The following is a 24,111-nucleotide window of genomic DNA, read 5'->3' as shown; positions in this document are numbered from 1 at the left end:
TCTTTAAAATTCTCTTGGGCCGCTCTCTCGCATTGTCTTAAATGTCGTCCCATTCGATGTCGTTGCTATTTCGTTGTGACGACGTTTTATTATACAACGTTATTTCCTGCGTGTACCTTCTTAAATTTCATTTCCTTGTCCCATTTCATAGATTGACTTCGGTATTTATATATTCAGATTTGAAATGGTCCGGAAATCGGAAAACGTTCTTTGTTTGATGGAAACATTACTTTAAATTTGTCTTTTTAAATTTATGTTTGAACGCAAAAAATATGCATAGGGATAACGAAATCTTCAAGATTCATCACAATTAGAAAATATAAAGTACATACAGTGTAAACTCTTTATAACGAAACTCAAGGGACTGAGCATTTTTTGTTGTTATAGAGAGTTTTCGTTATATGGAGTGAACAAAAAAAAAACAACCAAATTAACAAGATAACATAACATAACACAAACAATAATACCGATAATAAATATTTACTGTCTACAAATATGAACACATTCTTTCGTAATAGAGAATGGCGTATCGCTATAAAGAGTGTTTCAATATGTGGGTTTTAACGCAAACCAACCAAGTTAGGCTCACTTTAACGTTACAGGGAGTTTATTGTTATAAAGGATAACGTTATAAAGAGTTTACACTGTAATTTAAAATGTGTTGATGATAACCGTCGAATACATTCAACAAAAGTATTTAAATAATGTTACATTTGTTACATCTTTGACAAGCTTCAATCAAAACATGTCTTAAGTCTTTTCATGACCTAACCGGAAAAATTTCAATGGTCCAGCAAAAAAATATAAAAATATCTACAAAACATGAAACGGCAACGGATAATAACTCTCCATTTTGTCAAAGCAGCTTTAGTTTCCTATTAAATAGGAGTACGGAAATATGATATAGACGCGAAGTCATAAATTAGCCTTAAAAGCTGCATAACTGTGAGTGAAAAGGTGATATTTTGTCCGGGAGTTTCAACACAGTCTCTCATTCCTTCTAATTAAGGCACCGTACACTTCGGTACTTGTATAGTGCCTTTGATAGCTGGCCGTCTGGCTTCTGTTTTATTCAGCCATTGACAAACTTATTCCATAGACTTTGTTGACAAATTATAGTCTATGTTCATAGACTAACTTAAGCATAGATGTGAGAGTATTCAGTTACTTTTTGGTTCGCTTTACATAGAGTTAATAAGAAATGTTTTATATTTGCAGTCTTGTAATTTAAGGCCGAGTAAGGTTTATTTCTATATGATGTCATTAAAGGGCTTATTAACATAAGATAATGCAGTACAAAGCCATGTAAATGACACAAAAGTGACTTAATGACTGTCTGATATGATAATCTACTCATTTTTTATATTCAAGTTAATATGGTATATTTATTAGGAGGTGTATGATATGAATATCATAGGAGGTATATTATTTCTGTGTTGAAAGAATATAAAAATCAAATTACTATGTCTGTGCATTTCTGTCACAGCTACAAAGTGACAAAATCAAGAGAAAAAAAAAAACAAATTTAACTTCACCAGATAACGATTTACCTGGATAAGGGAACGGAGGATCTTCCCGTTTATAACTGGAAGTAGATCATGCATCAATGTGTCAACAGACTGAGTAGGGACGGAATAAAAAGTTGACATGTCCCGCCCCGCCTTGACAATTTGCCGCGTACAATATGACGGTTGACGGCAGTTCTGGGAACTGAATTCACTCGGTTTGTCAACATTTGTATGTATTGATATTTATTGTTATGATTTTAAATGTAATTTATTAAATAATGACATTTGGCACGTGCATTTAGATACATTTGTTTTTTTAAAAGAGGATTTAACTTGTATTTAAGATGTAACTACTATGTACTTGTAGCCTCAGAAATTTCGTCCATTACGCAATTTAAAAGGAATAGATAATCAATATTATTTATCGACACTTACAAGGAGTAAACTACGAAAACATGTCTACATAATGGCCACTTGAAAATAATTAAAGAAAGTAATAAATTACTTTTAACGAGAAGCTAGTTGGTTCAAGTACCAACTAGAAATAGCCACACTTACAATGTTGATAAAAGTAATAGTAACGCAAAATACCCAGTACTGAATAATTTAAAAGAAAACAAAAGCCAAACTCTACCCCTCGATACTTCAGAGAAAAATACGAATCGATAGATACCACACACTTCAAGATTAATCTAGCCATTATTTAAAACCAGTAAGATAATCGTAATAAAAATATTCACTTACAAAAAAGCTTTAAAGGTAAAGGTGTTATTTTGACGCGAATAGCTATATTTTAACTCACTAAAGTGTACTGTTTCGATTCCAAACAATTTAATCTGCGCTCACGAAAACATATAAAAAACATAAATCCGCTGACATTAATCCATCAAAAAAAAAGACAGGCAAAACGATATTATCAAAAGAAGAACACATCACCGGTCTTACAATAAAAAGATTGCAAAGGAAGCAAAAGATATTTATAATACAGAAATAAGGATAAAACCGTAGTAAGCCTATAACGTACCCTACCCTGCCCGCACCGACATCTTCCATTCAAGTAAACTATTGTACTATTGTCAATAAAATGAACACAACACACAATCGATATTTGTTGTCATTTATATTTTTATGTGAAACCTTTAGATTCGAGGACATTTTTCTTACTTCCGGACCTATTATTGAAACACAATAGATGGACCATCCGACAGTGCCTTATGTCCCAAACCGCAAACATTACTGAATTAGATACGAGTTACGAACATCAAAGTGAATCACAATACTACAGACATAAAAGTAAATTTCTTTAATCTTTTCTTTCATTTAATAAAAGTTGCTTTCATTGAATAAATTTTCATAATTATACACCTTTAAAATAGGATCGTTAATTTTATCACTTACAGTAGGTTTCTGAAATCTCTGTCATCCCTGTCATCATTTTTGAGAAACCGGTGATAACAATAACGATATGTTTCAAACAGAGGTTTTGGCTTCAGAAATCCAAGATTAGTAAAAGAATAAAATCAAACATGTAACTAATAACAAAAGAAATAATGTAGACCTGTTGGCAATTAGAAATATCCTTGTGAATATTTTGGAACTAAGAGGATGTTTTGTGCCAAAAATATTGGTCCTTTATTATTTATAGAATAAATTCTTTTTATTTTAATGCCTCATGAATAAAACAAATAAGAAACAGTATAAGGATACAAAATAAAATACCTCTTAAGTAAGTCAAACCAAAGACGCATTCGGAATATATTTAACACCTATATTACCAAACAAAGAGAAATTCAAGGGGTTCATAAAATGAAATAAAAATATTGTATATCAGGGCAAACAAGTTTAGCGAAACCAGATATTTTTCCCGTCTCAATTTTAGTCAAAACAAAATCAGAATGGCCTTTTGTTAGCAATCCACTCCTGTGGGTATCATATTTAGGAGAGAGGGATGAAAGAAATACTGTCAACAGAAAAAATTATATTTTTTTTAATATGAATATTTTTTTTTTGTTTAACAGTAAAATAAACATTGAACAAAGAATAATAGTTTCAGCATTACGTAATTAAATTTGCACGTTTTTTAGAATATTAGTAGTTAAGTCTTTTGATTTATTTAAGGAACCTAAATTCGTAAATCATTTTAATAAAAAAAAAAACTAGATTTAAGCATTTAAATGACAAAACTATTCTATCTGACTGTACCTCGCAGAAAGAGGACAAAAGATAGAGTGTTGCCCCCAACGGTAAAAAAACAGCATGATCCGAGGAATCGAGTTACATGTGTCGATTCATTTATTCTTACGTTAAACCACCAAAGAACTTTTGTTCGGAACTGTATGGGCTTTTATTGCTGTTGTGAATTTTCACACCTATTTTTAGAGCCTATGTTTTCGATGTGCATACAAATTAACAATGTGATAATACATGTGGCTGAGATAATTTTATATGTAAAGTAGAGATGAAAACATGATAAACCGGAAGGTGTGTGACGGGCGTTTAAATTAGGAAGGGATGAATCGAATAGCTTGAAACATTGAAATATTTGTCACTTTATATTTTTTTAAATATAGAATGTTAATATAATGAGATGTTTAACTTAATCGTTTGCCTAAAAAATAATACGATGTTTTTTAATCCTTAATTTGGTACAAAGACATTTTCTCTCGTATACATTCTTTTTAGTTCCACGTTCCTTGTTTAATTCTATTAACCCGTCTAACGCTTTACGTTGTGGGAATAATCTTTTAGGTCAAGACAGAAATATCACTGGACAGAGCACATTGTCCTTTTCTTTCACATTATTAATGTTGTACCCGTCCCTTTCCGGCTTAATACTCCAGATATCTTATATCAGTGGATACTAATGCCGGTACTTTATGCGACAAAAGCTAACATAGGGCGGGTAAACAAACATCATGATCCCCGGCGTCAAGTTACTACATAATCTTGTTCTTAGTTTTCTCTGACTTTATTTTGCCATTTTTGTTAGTATATTTTACTATTTAATAGAAAAGATTTTTTTAGTTCGTTAGTACATTAATGTTTTTTGATATTTAAATGATGTCTCGGTAATATTAGCACTAAGATTTTATATCTACCAATAAAAAAACAAATATAAATTTCATTAAAGCACTAGCTAGTGTTATCTTCATCAGCTTACTACACGTGTCCACTGAGGGGCTCGGAACCTTCCCCAAGTTAGGGATGACTACGCCATAGTCAACCACGCTGGCCCAGTGCGGGTTGGTGGCTTCACACATCTTTGAATTTCGTCTTAGATATGTGCTGGTTGCATTACGATGTTTTCCTTCACCGTAAGAACGTCGGATAAATGTACATATGTTAATCGAGAATCGAAAAACATATTGGTACATGACGGGATTCGAACCCAGGACCTGCAGACTGCAAGTCAAGTGCTTAACCACTGAGCCACCGACAACTAGTGTTAGAGGTTAGAAAACTCATGATATATTGTTTTTCATAACGCAAAAAACAATAATAAAGACCAAACCGATCAAAAAGGGATCAATTAAAACATATTTAACTTAATCGTATCGGTTTTAACACGGCTCATTGCAAATGAATACGAGGAATTAAGTCACTGAAACAGAAGTAATACTCTGGGGCGTAGAAGAGTAACGTATATTAATTACGTATTAAGTTACGGAAGAATAAATTTCTATGCTGTGCATCAGGTAGATTTAGTTTTTTACCTTCGGTCTTCTCCGAGGGTTGGGATTCGCTTTCACGGTAAATCGGTTCGCGAGCGTAATCTCTTTTTATTGGACATAAAAAAGATTTTTTTATTGCTCACAAAAGAAACTTCTCAAAGCATTAAAATGGGGAAGGAAGGTTCCGGCATATATTAAGAAATATTCTTTATGCAACGGTACACAATTTTTTGGCTATTGTATTCTGTATGTACAGAAAAAGTTTTATTAAAAGTGATAGTTGTTTATGGTCATGAAAATAAGTTCTTCGTACTTATTTGAATAGAAGAAGTTATAACTTTTAAATGAGTTGCACCCCAAAATCACATTTTCAACCTTATTGTTACTGGTAACGCTCATTATGAAGCATGCATTGTATTAAAAAACGTTTAGACAGCTTAATTTAAAAACAATGACCTTAGAATGCTGACCTTATTGATTGTTATTCCTCAGCCAATCAAAGTATATCGTATGTTGAAATCAATGTCAAAAACAATGTCCTTGTTAACCATTGAGAGAATATGTTACAGAAATTGTTACACCATTTAAATGTGTCAATTTTGCATTCATAATATCATTAAATTTAAAGACAGCCGTGGTAACTAATGTTTTTACCCACCAACCAAAGGTAAAACTGCTACCAAATTAAAACTTGATAAACCTTAAAAGAAAACAAAACATAACCAAAACAAACAAAAGATAAAACAAATTGAAGAAGCCTTCCACGTTGAAGGTTAATAAATTCATTAAGCCATTAGAATAAATCAGAGCATGAGACAAAACCGCGGTACAAAAGCAAGCTATGACGGAAACAGATCACGATTGCACATCTACCCTCACAACTCGTGATTAACCGACTGCGATGCGGTCACGAGCCGAATTTATTACCTGAACTTTGATTGTAAATCAGTTTGGTATTGCATAGCAATAGTTCATGTTCACGGTGCAGTTGATGGATACTATTGAATATGTCATCATCTATGAAGCGGAGTTTTAGGATCGCGTCAGCTGTGACAATTTATGATGTTTTTAATTCGACCTTCCTCTACATCACTTGTTTTAATATCAACTTTATTCTAGTGTATTTATAGTATTATTTTTAACTATTCCAGCTAAGCAAAGAGGTGGCATACTGGCCACTAAGATACTTTGCTGTTTTAATTGTAGAAAAAGATAAATGAAAAGTTAGAATCGCGCGGGAAGTTGAACAGTTGACAACAAAATGTAGTCGTGAATACAGTACGATAAAAAATATTTAAATCGTATAATTTTATAAGTGTTTTTAACAATGAATAAAAGCATTTTGGTTGTCGTGTTGTGTTCAATTTATACACCAGCAAATATGCCATATTAAAATTCTTACAATGTCAGTAGGTGCTATTTGTAGGTGTTTAGGAAATTGTTTTTGTGGATCTTGATTATGGTGTTGTGAAAATTGGATACTTTGAAAAGTTGAGTCCCATAACGATGACACAAAAATTGGAAAAATTTAAATAAAATTATAGATTTCTATGTCTATAGGGTATTGAGTTAAATGGTTTGTTTTTAAACCCCGAATAACACAGCGTGTCCAACATTCAAGGGTAACGGAACATACTTAAGTATATCGTACATTATGAAAGCTTGTGAGATGTTGGCCACACGTTGAGCTCGCTTTGTCTTGATCATTGTCTCTAATCCAACGCTTACAATGCCATGAATAGGTTCTACAAATTAACCAACATTATTATTCACTTTAAAACACCCCTTCGCCATAACATAGCCCTTATTACAATTACTAAAGGTTGGTATTCGTTTGATCATTGAAAAGATGACCGTATAATATATTGTCGAGTGCACTTGTAACTTGTCATCGATGTCTGTTAATTTGGATTTGTTGGTACGAGTTCGACTTTTTTTTTTGTTTTCAATACGCAGAAAAAGTTGTTGAGTTTTTAAAGCACAAAAACTTACGTGGCCCGTTGCTTTGAATGTTCCTTTGTTTCGTACTGATCGATTGAAGAGGAAGCGCATTTAATTTGTTTTTTTTTCTGTTACCTACAAACGGTATGTCGGCTCTTGTATGGCTGTCCATACGTCTGTCATAGCGGGAACTTAAAGAAATCATTATGAGTTACTCGCCAGATTGTTTGAAGTCGGGTCTAATTTTTTTTTTATATTATTTTGCAAATCGATTCTTGCTACGTTGAAAATTTAAACACCCCAAATCATTAATTGTTCACTGTACACACTGTATAAGAAATCTCCACTGAGTTTATGTTTAACCTTTTATTAAACCACTCTAATTGCGACGGCAAATTACTTTTCATATGCCTACCAAGGAAATTAGAATAAAAACATTATAAAGTACAATTGACATGAAAGTGAATTACGAAATACATCTGATATCGTCTACTTTTTATAAATAGGTATAAATCCAAGCCGAGAATCCTAAAAGTTTGTTTCGAATATTAATAAACCGATACCGGACGGTTACGGCCTCAAAAGGCCTCGCGAAATGGGAAACTAAATCTGGTCACTCAAAGTTCTATAGTTTATTAAACTTTATACACTACCATTGAATTGTTATAGCTTTTCAATTTAAAATAAATATTTGAGTCAAGTTGAATAGTTTTTGATACGAATTTCTATTTCGAACCGTATAAATAAATAAATATATATAAAGATAAAGATAGCTTTATTTCCCTTATAACAATACATAATGTAATTTTTAATATTTAAACATTTACACGTACACTTACTAAAATATTTAAATATTTATCTAATATGATATTTGTATACAAAAATATTAGTAGGTATTGTTAATAGGATTGATACTCGTAATATTTTTATGTAATTGAATATTAAATATAGGATGCTTTGTTTAGAGTATGAAAAATATGACTGAAACGGTATAGGATCATCATTTCCCAGGTCTTATACCACTCACGTGAGGTCATAAGGTATAAAAACCTTAAAGTTGTCATCATTGGCAATGTGTTGGCATCATTTTTTACGGCCGGCCGCTTGACTGGCTCCAAATGTGAGAGGAATATATTATAATTAAATATAATATAAACTATATAATTATAGATAAATAATTCAGAATTACTTCTAAAAATATAATAAAATAAAATAAAAAATATACAATAGACATGACGTGGTGTTTTTAGAAAAAAAAAAAAATTGTCGTTGACAATCACTTACTTATCGAGTCTTTTGTAAAATGCTTTAATTGTTTTTCCATTCAAGTTGCTTTAATTAAGAACGATAAAAAGGCCTCTAAAACCTTTTCTTAATTACGTTAAATTCAATGGAAGAAGTGAAGAACCTTGGAACAAATATTAAGTTGAATTAAAAAAAGTCTAATTAAATTTTAGAGTCTTTGACCGTCGGTCTGTACTAAAGGAAGCAATTTTTTATGTAAATTTTGTTTATTTTAGTTTAAATAAAATACAAATACTCTTTTTTCTTAGATCTCATATAATAAGGTCGTATTTAAATAGTAAAAATTACAATTAAAACCAGTAAAAATGTTTTTTAAACATTTCAATTTATTTGGTTTATTAATAATAATTTCTGCATTTATTTTTAGTTTTATATATTTAAAGTTACTGGCTACCTGTACTAGGTCTCACGAGTTTAAAACAAAATGATAGTAGAAAAACAAAAGTGTGTTCTGCAAGCCGTACCACATCGTGACGCGGGCGCGATTATCTTAGCCGGCGAGATGGATATCGTCGGCGCAAGTCAGTAATGTCTTCATTACTTGTCGGCCAATTGATTCGAAATAACCGCGCCTTTTGATAACTTAATACTGGTATTTGTGGCTATGAAACCGAGGGAACGACTATAGATATGGTTTATAGATTACAAGAAATAATGATTGATGATCCGAATGATGTACTATTTAATGTTATGTTCTTTTATACTAGTGGATATAAATTTGAAAAAAAAAAAAAAATAGCGTGACATATAATTCTACACCCTTTTGGACTTTAGTACTATGCATATATGTTATTGAAGTGTTTAAATTATATGTAAGTCATTTTTAAAAACAATAAAATCATAAATAATGTGCATTTAAATGAATTTTACAATTTAATTATTGATATGCAAATTCTCAGCTATCAATATCATATTTTTCTGGTGATTAAAATATTTAATAATTCAATAGTGATTATTTTTGACTTAATACCGCAATAAATCAACGGTTTTTGTGAGCGACCGCGTTTTCGGCTTCGTTAATTTTAATAACCTTCAGACAGAAGCGACCGGATTCACGCATAATAAATAACGGATTTGTGAATTTGATTTTCAAAATCGAAAAACAAGAGATTGAGAATTTTCGCTAATATAATGGTTATTATAAAATGTACAGTTTAATGTTTACAATGTGTATTCTACTTTCATATTTAAGACGACTGAAATATATTCATCATTTAAATGACTTCTGGCCGTCATGATCTTTATTTATTTGTATCCTGTAGTCCTAAGATGTCAATTACAATGACTCTATAAATAGACTGGCTATAAGATGTATATTTTGTGCCTATTTGATTTTCACCATTTTGGCGCTGATAGTAGCGGTTTGTAGCGGTGGTGTGGATTCGAACTAATAATATAGATAGAATTAACTATCACGTATAATCAACAGGCGCGCTTAAATCAGGACGAGGCAATAGCTGTTATTTTCAAGCAAATACAAATCAGTGCAATGACATTCTTATAAATATCTTTCTGATTTGGTAGTTCTTCCTTTTTCCATTATTTCTGCAATGACAGGTTATAATTCAAAACAAAATAACGTCATTAAAAGAACAATTAAAAATAATAAATACAACTATGAATACGTAATCGGTTTCATATCCAATATGAAGACGTGGATGAATTGAATAGTCATACATACATTCTATACTTGAAATCTATGTCAAGTACTTCAAAATCTCAAACAAATACGTACACCATTAATACGCTGTCAGTGCCCAGTACGAAGTATTAGACAATTCATTAGCTGTAATTGTACGGTATGAGTCAGCGTTTAGCTTATTAAAATACGGTAATGACAGCGGTGTTAGTGATGTACCTGATAGCTCCGAATCCACCACCGAATAGTGATGTGCTTTAGTGTTGTGTAGAATAAAAATAGATAATACCTAATAATTTTCATAAATTTTAGCATGCATTTAGATTTAGATAGCTTTTGCAAAATATAGATGTTAAAATTATGACAATCAACTTTTTGTTAGATCGTTAATGTGACAGGTATTTGACGTAACGCTGCATTCTAAGAAGCATTGACAGAAAAGTAAATATATTTTTTCCCAAATACGTGAAAACTTTCTTCTCACGTATATTTATACTTAGAGGTCGGAAAAACATCGAGTCCCTTGACAAACCCTACGTGTAGCGACTTAAAGATACTCCACGAAATTGCCTTAAGTGAAATGCAAATTAAGTTAACCTTTTTCAATTCACTGAGCGTTAACTTTCAACACGAGTTAAACGAGGTCCTTCTTATTGAGTTAGTATTTAAGCCTGTGATTTCCAAACGGAATACACATTTAAGGATACTGTACAAAGATGACACGCTCTCAATCCACTCGATGCTTTTGAGTGCCGAAGTAAATGCTTTTGTACCTATTCTTACTTCCCTTGAATTGTTTCCTTTTGTTTTATTGTATTCATTTTTTTCAAGTACGAATAACGGCGTCAAAGAATAAGCGATGCATCTATAAGTTGTTACTCTTTGACATCATATATATCCACTAATAAAATGCAGTAGATATATCTGGTGAAACTGACTTTAAAAACTAGATTGCTGTGAAAACTTGTTAGTATAACAAGATAAAGTTAATAGTACAATTTAAAAGAAATAGAAAAGATTATGATCTATTTTTATGTATAAGTACTCTTTAGAGTGGTCACAAGAATAATTTCGGTTACAAACATGTATAAAAAACGACGGAATCCTTTGTGCATGCCGCTTCCATGGCACTCCACGACCGGACCGCGTTCAAAAGGTCCGTTTAGTATTCAAAGAACACATCCTTTCATAATTCCGCTACTAAGTACAGGCTCACACGACCACCGTGGTTTAAAACCAGATAGAAACACGCTACATGTGACCAGGTTAAAAAGATCTTAGATTTCTTCGTAGCTATAAAGAAAAGTGCGTGTCGAATTAAACTGGACATTAGATTTACCCTAACCATTTGTTTCACGAAAAAGCCATATAAAAGATAATCTTATTAGTATTCGAGCAGCGATCGAGTAGATGGCGTTTTGACACTACTTGAAAGTGACACGTGAAATACTGATCTCAGTGTGAGCCGTGTCAAAAGACCATAGGCTCTAACTCAATTCCGGGTATGTGATATAAATGAACCATTCGAAATTTAAAAAAAAAACAAAAGAAACTCACGTCCTAAAAAAAATCAAACAATCCCGACTACCTATTATTAAAGCATACGAGCTTATCAACTAAAGTTTTATTCTATCCTGATTGGTCTGATGTCTGCTAGTAATACTACCTCTCGATCTAAACTCTAACTACTCAAATTTAACTGATCACTCTTTTTGATTTATACTTAAACACATTTATAAGTATCCAGTCACTTTTTTTATGCTTACACACTTCTACATTGCATGTCTTCAGTGTCAGCTCTCCGTGCCCCGGAGCGACATTTCACTAATACTGAGAACAGAAAATTGTTGAAGCTACGATACGTGATTTGAATTGGAACACTACATTATTGGATATATCGTATTCAGTCAAATAGGCTTTATCAATCATGACAAATTAAATGAATTTAATAAAAAAGGGACTGGATCTTTGAATCACTAGTTTTATTATGTTAAAGATGTCTATGTTGTCAAAACATTTTAAAACTAGCTTTTACCCGCGACTCCGACCGCGCGGAATAAAAAAAATGTACACAATATAAAAAAGTTCTTATGTCCATCTCCTAGTTCTAAGCTACCTCCCCATCAATTTTCAGGTAAATCAGTTCGACCGATCTTGAGTTATAAATAGTGTAACTAACACGACTTTCTTTTATATATATAGATACTGAAATGAACTCGTATGAAATCAATAAGCTGTTCACCTCAGGTTCAGGCCTCAGAACTCAAGAAAAAGGCCAGACGTTTCCATTTAAAGTCATGCCACACCTTCCTCATTATTTCAATATCCACACATGCTTGCCAATTACAGCCAATCTAAACTAAAACCTTTTCAATTATTAAAATATTTTTAAATTCTAGAACATCTTTTGTTATTCTTCATTGCTATCAATGATGCATAAGTAACTTTTTTTTTTTCAAAATTAAACAAAACATTATTCAAACGGTAACAATTAGAGTTTAAATTCGAACGAATTAACAGTCAGAACCTCCATGAGCAAATTACATTGACAGAAGTCTTCCTTCATGGACGCCTGGTGGGGCGTTAAAAACTTTGCTCATAAATAAAACGTTAACATTGGAATTGCTTTCTAATGAAACAAATAAAGCACCTTAATTGCTCTTAAAAGATGAACGCGAAAATGTACTTAACAGTCAAATTGTTTCATCGACTATTCTAAGCTTTATTTACTTCAGGCGTCTATTCATTACACTACTTATTTTACGTTTATTTTCTCTGTACTAACCGAGAAGTTGCTCGTAAAACGACCATAAATATAGTAGTAGTCTCGTCATCGCACCGATGAATGAAACGATTGCCTTTTACGTCTGCAATTCATAGTATTAATTTATTGACATTGCCTTAGAAGTACGTTTTCAAGGACCAATCAACGCTGATATAAGAAATGATAAAGCATGTAAAAATTAGTAGTTGATTCTTAATGTTTCATGCATTAAACATTGGTATAAATTTAATGCCTTTTGTTATATGTAGACATACATTACGTGAAATTATAAAATCTCAACCATATCATCATTACAAAAAATATAATGTTTTTTATGGGAGGCGCTATGTGGCCTTTCTTTTCCAAAGTTGTTGGCTGCGATGTCTTTCGTATTATCAAAACCTACTAACTTAAAATAATAATACAAATGATATCAAAGTCCCATTGTCTCCTTTCTACCACCATAGTAGTGAATGTAGAGGTGACACAGTTTTTTTTGTCTATAAATGTACAGGAAGAAGAAGCATTAGTAGATGACGTCACGGCGCTGCCGCGTGAACCAAGACATGGTGCCGCGATGTCCGACGGGTCAGATTAATGACACACTTTATTGCTTTCGCTGGCTTATCCCGAGTAGCCTGTAATTGTCCCATAAATGCATAACGCGCCATCTCTAGTTATTGTAGGGGATGTGATTGATAACTCAAATAATGGTACAGAAAAATTATGTCAGTGTTTAATGTACTCCATTGTGTAATACTTTATGGTTTATATAAAGGCGAAGATAATTTGGGTCAAGCACTAATTCTGTCTACGATAACCTCCTTATTCTATTAAAAAAATACTGATAGATTATACATTGAGAGACACCGTCCACTACAATAAAAATAGTATATCCATGGTATCATCAGCATTTGACTGCCATCTGCTGGACATAGGCTTTCCACAATGGCTTCCACTGTATGCAGTGTCCGCATCAAATTATCCAAGTCCACCTTGTAAAATGATGAAGAAAATTATGACACTTTATTTACATTATTGGTAAATCTGATCAGATTACATAGAATAAAAAGAAATACCTGTCTAGATTCTTCCTCTGTAAGGATACTCTATTTGAATTATTCTGACGCAAACTTTGGGACAATATTCGCATGGTTCCTTAAACATGTTACTACCATGGTGCTCCGACGTATCATACGAACGAGCGTCCGGCGTCCGGCTTCAATTACCTAAATTCTGTGCAAACGTCGCCGTGAAGCTCCATTTATAGCGACTGATTTCGAAAGGCAATGATTTCTGGGAAAGTCCATTTAATTTTGACCTCTACTAGTTAAACAAAAGTTGTGATATCTTTGTCATTAATTAAGAACACATAACGTGGGTATAGACCAACATATACTGGAATTATTTGAAGATTATCATCAATGTTATTTTTATGTTTAATTGAAATTCGATACTGTTCCATTCATAAATATAAAATCCAGATAATTTATGAATGCTTAAATATTTCGTCGTTTCAAATTTACTTTTTATGATATCTTTAGTTTTATGCTGCTTGATTTTCGTTTGGTTTGTACGGTGCTTACAGAACCAGCCGGTTTTGTTAAAGAAATTATCAGATGTATTAGCATATTATATAGTTTCTGACTAGCAATAGTTGATGAAAATGTAAAATTTTAACGTATAAGCAACCGGGATTTAGGTATTTTAAAGTTTTATTTCATATTTTGAATCATTGTTACTCTTTAAAATATCTTTATCCAAATATATCTTTGAAGAAAATTTAAGGAGTCCTTTAACGAGGAAACAATTACTACAATCTACCAATTTAATCGGGGTTTTGGGTTCAATCAAAGTTGAATTAGAAACGACAAAACTCCACTCATACATAAAGCAACCAAAGTGGAAAACGGTATTTTATCGGAAGCGCTTTAACATTAAACATATTGAAAATTCATAACTTAGCGAGTGAAGCGCTGAAGGGCGGAATTGTTACAGAGATAAGAACGCGTGCAATTTACTTTATATCCCTTCTAAAGGAAATTCAGAGTGAGCTGAGGAAACAGAAATGGGCCAACAAAGGTTTATCGATACGTTAGATACAGTTTCGTAGTTATCAGTTTCAAGCGTAACGGATAAATAAGGCATAATAAAATACGGTCGAATTGATAACCTTCTTTTTGAAGTCGGCTAAAAAGACCTTGAACTGTCCATCTTGAGCCTTCGATTGTATTGTTTTTTTTTTTTAATATTCTATTTGTTTTATCTCTGTCACTAATCAATAACAATTAACATCATTATCAATGGCTGGTTATAGATATACAATAATTTATAAAAAAAATCACTTGATAAATTTTCTTTTTCTTACATAAATTCTAGGGATACTTCAACTACAACTGCATTTTTGGTTCATAGCTGTGTTACTTTCATCAAAGAAAAATCGAACTGAATTCTATAAAGATCAATATGGTGAATCTAGCCATATAGAATTACATATGTCCGAACAGATATTATTAACGAGGTCGGCAGACCGCAGGCTTTCGTCGCATCAAGGGGCGATACCATAAAACAAGCTGGCGTAATCTGGAACATCGTCCGAGTCCGCCCCTGGCGCTGATAAATCCTCCCGACGCGGCGGCATATGGAATATCCGTGCGCCAGAAACAATAGCCTAATGGAGTTAGTAACTTAATCTACGTTTCCATTACGGAACAGTTGTTTTATGCGAGTACGAACCAGGGACAGGATTTGGTGTCATGCGAAAAATTACTATCCCGTTATTAAAGATGGAACTTTTCCAAATCACATATGAAAGTTTTTAATAACGTTTTAAGAATTTAGATTATAGTTAAGTTATAGTTTAACAACTATTTAAGAGTAAAAAAAAGCAAGACAAAGGTATGCATATGACAGACAAAAGGAATTTCCTTCCAAACATTTAAGATTATCCAAATTGACTATAAGTAACTTATATCAAACATTAAGAGCTCAAGAGTGTTCTATCATCATAAATATTCAATCCGTATTCGAATGTCGGCATAGTGATATAGTTTAGTTGCACTTCACTTCACAAATTCGTATTCAAGTAAATGCAGTTGAAGTTAAAAGCTCGTTCATTACCGACTAGAATTATTGCGATAGCGCGCTGGGTTATTTGTAAGAGCTCGACGAGACTGCGGCGTCTATGACTCCTCAGGAACAAATTAGTTAATGCCCGAGACAATTATTTACTACAATCTTTTACGTCTTTATAAATTAGAATTAATCCATCCACAAGATAGTAGATAGTCAGCACCTATAATACCTCGGCAAGATTACATGTTGATTTAATGGATTGATTTAAGCGGAGAATTGCTCCCTACTACTTTAAAGAAAACCTTTGTAGTCTGTGTTTTGTAAATTTTGTACGCTTCGTCTCTTTTATCATATTACTAGCTTTTACCCGCGACTCCGTCCGCGCGGAATAATAAATAGAAAATTTGGTAAAAATTATCCTATGTCCGTCTCCTGGTTCTAAGCTACCTGCCCACCAATTTTAAGTCAAATCGATTCAGCCGTTCTTGAGTTATAAATAGTGTAACTAACACGACTTTCTTTTATATATATAGATTAACCTTTTACTTCCAAAAACATATGCGTAGTTTTTAATAATTTCAGCCACATGAATGTTGTATTCTGCTGTTGTCTCTTGTCGAGAACTTCTGTCTATATTCTTACAGAAATTAAGAAGTAGAAATTATTTAATTTAGAACATACATGTTTCACTCCTTTCATTTTTGACCATATACGTTTCAGCTATACATAGAAGGAAATTAATTCAAGATATTTGTTCGCGTTGAATCCTTTCAAGGTATCAGATAATTTCATTAGCAGATCATTTTGTCCCTAATTGGAAATCCAATCGTTGATTTGACTATCTCATGGATATCCTTTCATCTGTCTCAGTAGAATTAGTAGCGATTAAAGACGAACTGCGTTAATTAAACATCAGCTGTGCGTGTTTTAATTTGGACACGTAATTAGATACAGAATTATCTATTAGTTTACTTTAATTGGAGAATATATAAAGCAGTGCAAATTGATATTTTAGTACACATTTTCACACACAGACAAGAATTGACAAGATTGAAGGAATTAGAAAGACCATTTAATGTTTTTTTTGTATAAACAAATAAGAGCATGTTTTCAATGTTTTTGAAACTAAGGATTATTATTTACGGTTTCTTCTGTTCTCAAATTTACGATATAATTCGATGGATTAATCTAATATATAAAATTCTCGTGTCACAGTTTTCGTTGCCATACTCCTCCGAAACTGCTTGACCGATTCTCATGAAATTTTGTGAGCATATTGAATTGTGAGCAGTAGGTCTGAGAATCGGCCAACATCTATTTTTCATTTTTTTTTAACTGCGCGCGGACGGTGTCGCGGGCGACAGCTAGTGAGCTATAAAAAACCATCGACAATAATGATAACATGTCATGCGTTCGCAACGTGTATTTCGTTCGTACATGAACGTAAGCTGATTATAAAGTGAACAATATTACAAGAAACAATTATTAAATCACTAATTTTCTGATATAAAATAAAAAGTTTGAATTGTTCTTCAGCAATGTCCGGCCGGTCGGATAACATCTCGTTATGAGTCGATACACGTATCGAATTTTCAATAGCGACTTGTAAGCGGTAGACAGTGCAAGTTTTTCCTTTGTCGTTTAATTACGTACCTAACTGGACGTGTGCAGTGCACTTAAATACCTATGGACTTAAAGATTTAACTCTTAGTTTGATAAGTGTAAACGTGATTTAATGTTAGATTTAGCTTTTTCTTTAATTTTATTTTCCTTCTATTAAAATTTGTGATGTTTTATTTTTTTTATTGTTATTTGTTTCAACTGCAACTTGTACAAAGATTTTTCACTATTATTATTACTACTAGTACTACTAGTAATTCGGTAACATAATATATTTTATGTTATGAAATGGATTAGTTAAATTTCAATAAAACTTTAGCACTTTTTTTCCAATGCAGTTAAAAAATTCTTTCAACGTCATTTTAGTGAATTAACAGTAATTAAGTTTGAAATTCATATGGTGTTAGAATTGGTGTACGGAAACAGTGTTCAATATGGTAACTAGAAAGCAAATCGAGGAAGTTCCCATTAACACTTCCTCATTAGAGGAGGTTGTAACAAAAAGGGCCACTCAATAAAAATTTCGAGGTGCGCTCTGTGAATGGCGGATTCATGAAGGGGAATGTTTTTTTGTATAAAATTGTTTTACAGCTTCAAAGAAACGTACGGTGCTAAGTGATTTCTACATTTTACTATCAAACAATGGTCGGTACACAATAGGGTGCACTTCAAGTGTGCTTTTGTTGTTTTCTATTTGCTTTATTGGTTAGAAATTCTGTTAGCTTTTGTTGAATTTGTATGACTTAAAAATAAAATCTGAAATTCTATTCATTAAGGGGTTTTAATTAGATGACATCTCCGAATAAAAGTGGCAATCGATTTATAGGTAACGTGACAAAAGTTACACCTCTTTAGAAATACAAAACATCATTAGTAATTACGAGTACATTTATTAGGAAAATACGATTTTTTTTCCTATTTTTTTTTTCGCCTTTCAAAACACTTTTTATTAAAAAACTTTCAGCATCATGTCAACGCAGTTGGCGTCACGAGTTGACACGACGAAGCCAATCTCTCCTTATATTAAATGTAAGCCAAATACTTGGTCGCTTCTTTCATATTACAAGTAACAAAATTTCTACAAATCATTATAAGCAAATCCCTTTATCATCTTTTTTTTTTCAAACGATGAAGACCTTACCATAAAAAACTTACACAGATTGTCTTAGATTTTTATCGCATGCTGATATTAAATATTACCAGAAATCATGATTATTGAAAGTTCATATACAGGAAACAGTTTTTGGTGATACATATTTAAGAATAAAACATTCTCTTTTATCCACGTCGACTTCTATAATATCAATCACCGGCGGTCAAAGGGTTAAACACGTGTATACTTAAACAATGTCTAACTGTATGTTTTGAAGTAATTCAATCAATATGCACGAGATTGTTGTAGGAATTGGAAATCCGCAAGCATTTGTTTTATGGTACTGCGTAGTAATTGTCAAAACATTGAACATTAGTATCTCTAATGGTAAGTTTTCATATACGCATACCAGCATATTGTCTTTGATGAAAGCAACTCTATGAAAAAGTATATATATTTGTTAATAAAAACCCACGGTTATAAAAATCAATAGTATGTTAGAATCTGATCCTAAGTCTATTGTTTTTCTGTTCTATATACTTCTTAATTAGTGACAAATGCTTATGCATATATGACATGAGTACAAACGAATTCAATTCGTTCACTTTAAGGTAGGTATGTTAAATCACTCTTAGACTTATATAATTGCCCACCGCTACGTCAGAATCCCTCTTCGACGTTGTTTATAACGGTCATAATTTAATCAGGATTGAAATATAATGCCGGGGAAAATTTCGAATAGACGCAACGCGCCATAAACCTTGTTTAACGACAAATTTCGTTTCAATATTTGTGTAATAAATCAACGACATGATCTGTTCGGAGATATTGGACGGAAGTTTGAACGATCAAATTAAACTATATAAAGATACTTTAATAACATTCAATAACTAAAAAACCTACAGATTTATGACGAAATCATTTTTGTTCTCAGAAACAAAATAATTTTATTCATAAAATTAAGCACTTATATCTTCATATGTCGACGAATATTATAAACGACACACGTTAAAAAAAATAAGTTATCTATGTGCTTTTCCAGACTGTGACATATCGATGGGTCCTATGTATATGTATAAGGGCCAAAGTAAGGTATAAACATGTATTTTTTTGCTTAAGTAAAAGCGCCTGTGTCTTTTTCTTAACGATTGAAACTTTGAGAGTTCTCTCCTGTAAAGTTGTTTTGCACATTGGCCATTATTCGTAGAAGTCATCGATATGTGCCTTAGTTATTAGTACATTTGTATATATAGATGTATGGATGGATATTATAAATGCAAAAGTTTAGATAGCTAAGCTTTCGCATTTATAATATTAGTAAGATATACTAAAAATCTATCCCAAATATAGTCTGGTGTCTCGTGCAAAAAAAAAATTAATTGCGTAGTTCATTATGTGTGGTAAATGCACCCCAGAATATGTGAACATTACAACTTAGACCAAAGAGAAACAAGGGCTTTTAATTACAAATGTCTGATCCCAGTGATAAAAGTATGTGGTCCGATTCTCCGACGGAACAGGCACCAGTTTATGTGAGCACTCATTAAATTCTCCCCTTTTAAAGACCGTAATAACATTGTGTGGGTCCATCACTAGCACGGTGATGTCGGAGATCAAAGCGATTAAAAATAGCGTCGTAAAGTTTACCCCGTCCACTGCATCTAGTAAGCATTCTCTAAATTGTAGGAATAATGTAAACAGAATTACTCGCGGAATGGCCGGGGCGTATGAATTCTTTACGACCGGAACTGTTAAATGGTATTTACGTGCATTGACGTGTAGACGTGTTAGAGAGTACAAAGAAACATAAACTGGCGCCTAATTCATAAAGGAAAGTTCGTTGTTTTGAAAAACAGTTATTCGGTGGAGTTAGGTTTAGTATCGAGGTTGGGGAAAATGGGGAAAATTGGATTTATTTTTGTAGTCCTATAGTTGCATTTTAAAGTTGTTTTCTTTAGGAATAAGTTAGCTAAAAGGCATGAGATTTTAAGCTAATTAAGTGAGTCTAAATTTTGACTTACTAGAAGCAAAAAAAATCAAACTTTTCACCTTAAAAAATTTCTCGTGATTTTTCCACTAGGAGGAGTAATTTTGCAAAATCCAGTTTCTTTATTCGTGTTTAAGCTTCAATTTTATTTCCTTCAAAATCAATTCAAACCGTGAATCATTCTAATTAGCGAAATAGAGGTAATCCGGGTCGACCATTATCCGGGGACACACGACATTATCTATTCAAATGGCACATGTAGGTTTTTATCTAGTTTAACCTCCCATGGGGCCTCGCGTGAGTACAGTTAGGCAAAAAAGTGATTCCTTAATTATAGAACTGTGAGAGTAATTATACACCGAGGTGTTGCATTGTGCAGAACCTACTGTTATGTTCCCACAATAAACACAATACTTGTATATTTTTTAATTATTCAACAATTAGTGTCACTTAAAAATGAAATAATACTTTAAGATGCGCTAAGAAATTGTAAACTGATTTAATTTGCATAAAGCTTTGGCGTCATATTTTTTATAGTTTTTTTTTTAGTAAAAGATGATAGTCTTAAAAGTATTAGTATAGTACATAACGATTCCAAAACAAATTCTACTTTATTGACAACATTTCAATTTGCTCTGAAATATCCAACAATCGGTGCGCTTTTAAAAAACTTTTATCATTTCACCGAAGCCGTGCAATTTTCGATACGATTTACTTGTAACCAACTTTAACTTGTCGAGCTATAAAGTGTACCGGGCTTTATTAAATGTCTTGCAATAAACGAATAATAGCGAAAGACTTTTATCAAATGACTAGCTTTTACCCGCGACTTTAAACAACCCGAATTAAAAAAAACTTGATAATTAGATTATGTGTTTTTCAAGACTATGATCTATATATTTTCCAAATTTCATTGAGATTCGTTGAGCCGTTTTGGACATACGCAATAACAAATATCCATCCGCAATAAAAATTAAGTTTTTCATTTTTTTTTATTAAATAATATTTAAGCCCACAAACACCATGTTTATGAAAATTTTCAGCTCTACTCAAACAGGAAGGCATAAACATTAACTGTAATTGCATAAACATATTTTTCTTCTACAGATTCAAACGTCTCGCCTGCATTAGGTCGTGCGAGATTTCCCAGTTAGCATAAACGTAGCGACACGTTTTGAATAACATTAAGTAACTTATTTCTAACTTGGTCAGATCGGGTCTGATTGCGGATGCACGGTGAGAATTTGAATCCGATATAGAAGTACGTGAGCTTGTTTCCAGTCTCAAATATGGATGATCTGAGATCAACGGGCCAACGGGTGAAATATGTTTGAAAATTGTCGAATAGAGTCCTGTCTATAGATATCACCTTCTTCCTGCTTGTTAAATTTAATATGACACGAACTTTTGCAGGCAGAATAATAATATGAATATCGTGAATTTTTTTGCTTGGAGTTAGCGATGATAGAAAAAATATTCCAGATAAAATGCATTGCTTTACTTTCTAATGATTTTTGTTTATTGAAAGATAACCAACTGGTCATATCTCTGTTATATGAGCAGTATTAGGACAGTCACAGCGAAAACTGTTTCGTTGTCAAATAAAAAAATCAAAATGGCTTGAAGAAAATTCAGAGATGAATACAATCTTTGAAGTATAACCAAAACACTGGTTGTAAAAATGTTGTTGCTTTAAAAATAATGTCGACTCAAAAAATTTAGTAATCAGTGGAGACGAGCTTTGCCGAACTTCCCCCCAACGCCCGCAGTGTAGGCCGCTCTTTATTTATTTTTCCATTTTTTATCCTCCAAACTCTAATGATCTCTAATGAAAAGAAGCCGATACAGCAACATTTTTTCTCGCTTTAGTCTGTCAGTACTTTGAAATATTTCGTTTCAACATCGCTGCCTCATCGTCTATAGTTCAATGATTCTTGAAAGTATTTCTTTTTCGAGTAAAAGGTGTTTGAATCAAAAGAATGTATTTTATATTATGTTAGGACTTAAATGATTTATATCACAGAGGAAAATCTTTATAAAACAAACGAGATATATGTTTACAAAAACAATTATTTAATTTACAAATAATAAAGGTAACTACTTCGGACTAAAACGTAAAATCTTCTGATAACAAAAAAACAACTTTTTGAATTATTTACAAATATTCTAATTTGAGTCTTGGATTTATTTTAAAAGCAATACTTTTTCCAGTTCCGTGTAGTGAAATAAAAACGGACAAATCATTATTGTTCAAGTAATAAAAATTATTAATAATTAAAAGTAAAAAAATAAATACTTACATTAAATTCACAAAACATCCAGCTGTGCAGAAAGTTCACCGTTTTCTCAACTTTATCACTTTCTCATTGTTTCACAAACAGTACATTCAATAGTCAACAGAACGGATTTTATCTCGATCTTTGTTCCTGTGGACAGCGAAATTCAATTTTATATCCAACAGTCGGAAAGCGTGGGTGTGATGAGATTTGTTTGATAGTTTTCCGTACCAATCCTTATGGTACAACTTTCAATGAAACTAATGATCCGATCTATGAACGCATCACTGCCTACTAACCGTTACAAAACCGTCAATGGTTAATGTATTTATCAATTAATACTTAATTGATTTACATTGCTTGTTCAGTATTGTTCTACCTACGGATGTTTAACAAAAAAAAAAGCGTCACTCGAACACAAACAATGCTCTATTGTTATAATGAATTGTTTTGTTAGGTGTTTCTAAAACTGCCTGCTCATTGAAGCCTTTTATTCTGCCCACATACTTTAATCACACTGTGAGACTTAATTATTTAATGTTTACTTAGATTATATTAAATGTATAATTTTTTTAAAGTTAAGTATGCGTCATACTTTGTAAATTAAATTGCATGTACGAGTATGTTGCCAAAGTCGTAACAAAACTCTGTTACTAAATTACGAAACTTCCGTTCGAATGATACATGTCAGTCTTTACTTTCATTAAAACGTTAGACGTCAACATTGTCGGTAACATAGTTCTAATTACAAACTGAACTGTTGTATATTTACATTTCATAAATTCAAACAAATCTCATCGCATCCACATCCGTTGAAAGGCAGCAACTTTTCCCATTGACAAACACTTCACTAGTTTCGAATAATGTCTACACAGTTTACTCACAACACTATCAATACTGTCGAAAGGTTTTTAGGGCGCACTATCTCGAAACAAATATCCCTTGAATAAACCACGATGTTAGAAGCGCGGGAGAGTCGACCCGCAGCGAAACATCTCCCTCCGCGGCCGAAAAGCGACTGACTGAAAATTATGTTTGGCTGCGAGCCGCACCGGCTATGCAGCCGAGCTTTAACGAAAACAAACGAATGTAATTTCAAAGTGCGACAGAGATAGATGATAAAACGAAGGTAGTGAAAGGAGATAGATTCTCAGGTAGGGTGGGAGGGATGCATGGGGGTTTATGCAGGTTGGAGATACGAATGCACTCAGCCCATGGACGCCGTGTCGAGA

At 32.5% G+C, this 24,111-nt stretch overlaps 1 protein-coding gene across 2 annotated transcripts in view; it reads right to left on the bottom strand.

Annotated features, from left to right (window-relative positions):
• Positions 1–23,880, bottom strand: part of LOC106708723 — a 105,914-nt gene extending 82,034 nt beyond the window's left edge. The window contains exons 1-2 of one of the 2 annotated variants that reach the window (XM_045681756.1): positions 23,652–23,880; positions 22,904–23,029 (exon numbers count right to left, since the gene is read on the bottom strand). The gene's annotated coding sequence lies outside the window, so the exon portion shown is untranslated. The remainder of the gene's footprint in view (positions 1–22,903; positions 23,030–23,651) is intronic. The other variant, XM_045681757.1, reaches the window with a different exon arrangement.
• Positions 23,881–24,111: the final 231 nt, after the last annotated feature.

The sequence above is a fragment of the Papilio machaon genome, chromosome 17 (genome assembly GCF_912999745.1).
Source record: "Papilio machaon chromosome 17, ilPapMach1.1, whole genome shotgun sequence".
Classification (NCBI taxonomy): Eukaryota; Metazoa; Arthropoda; class Insecta; order Lepidoptera; family Papilionidae; genus Papilio; species Papilio machaon.
Note: the sequence above shows the minus strand (reverse complement) of the source record. Positions and strands in the feature narration are given on the sequence as shown.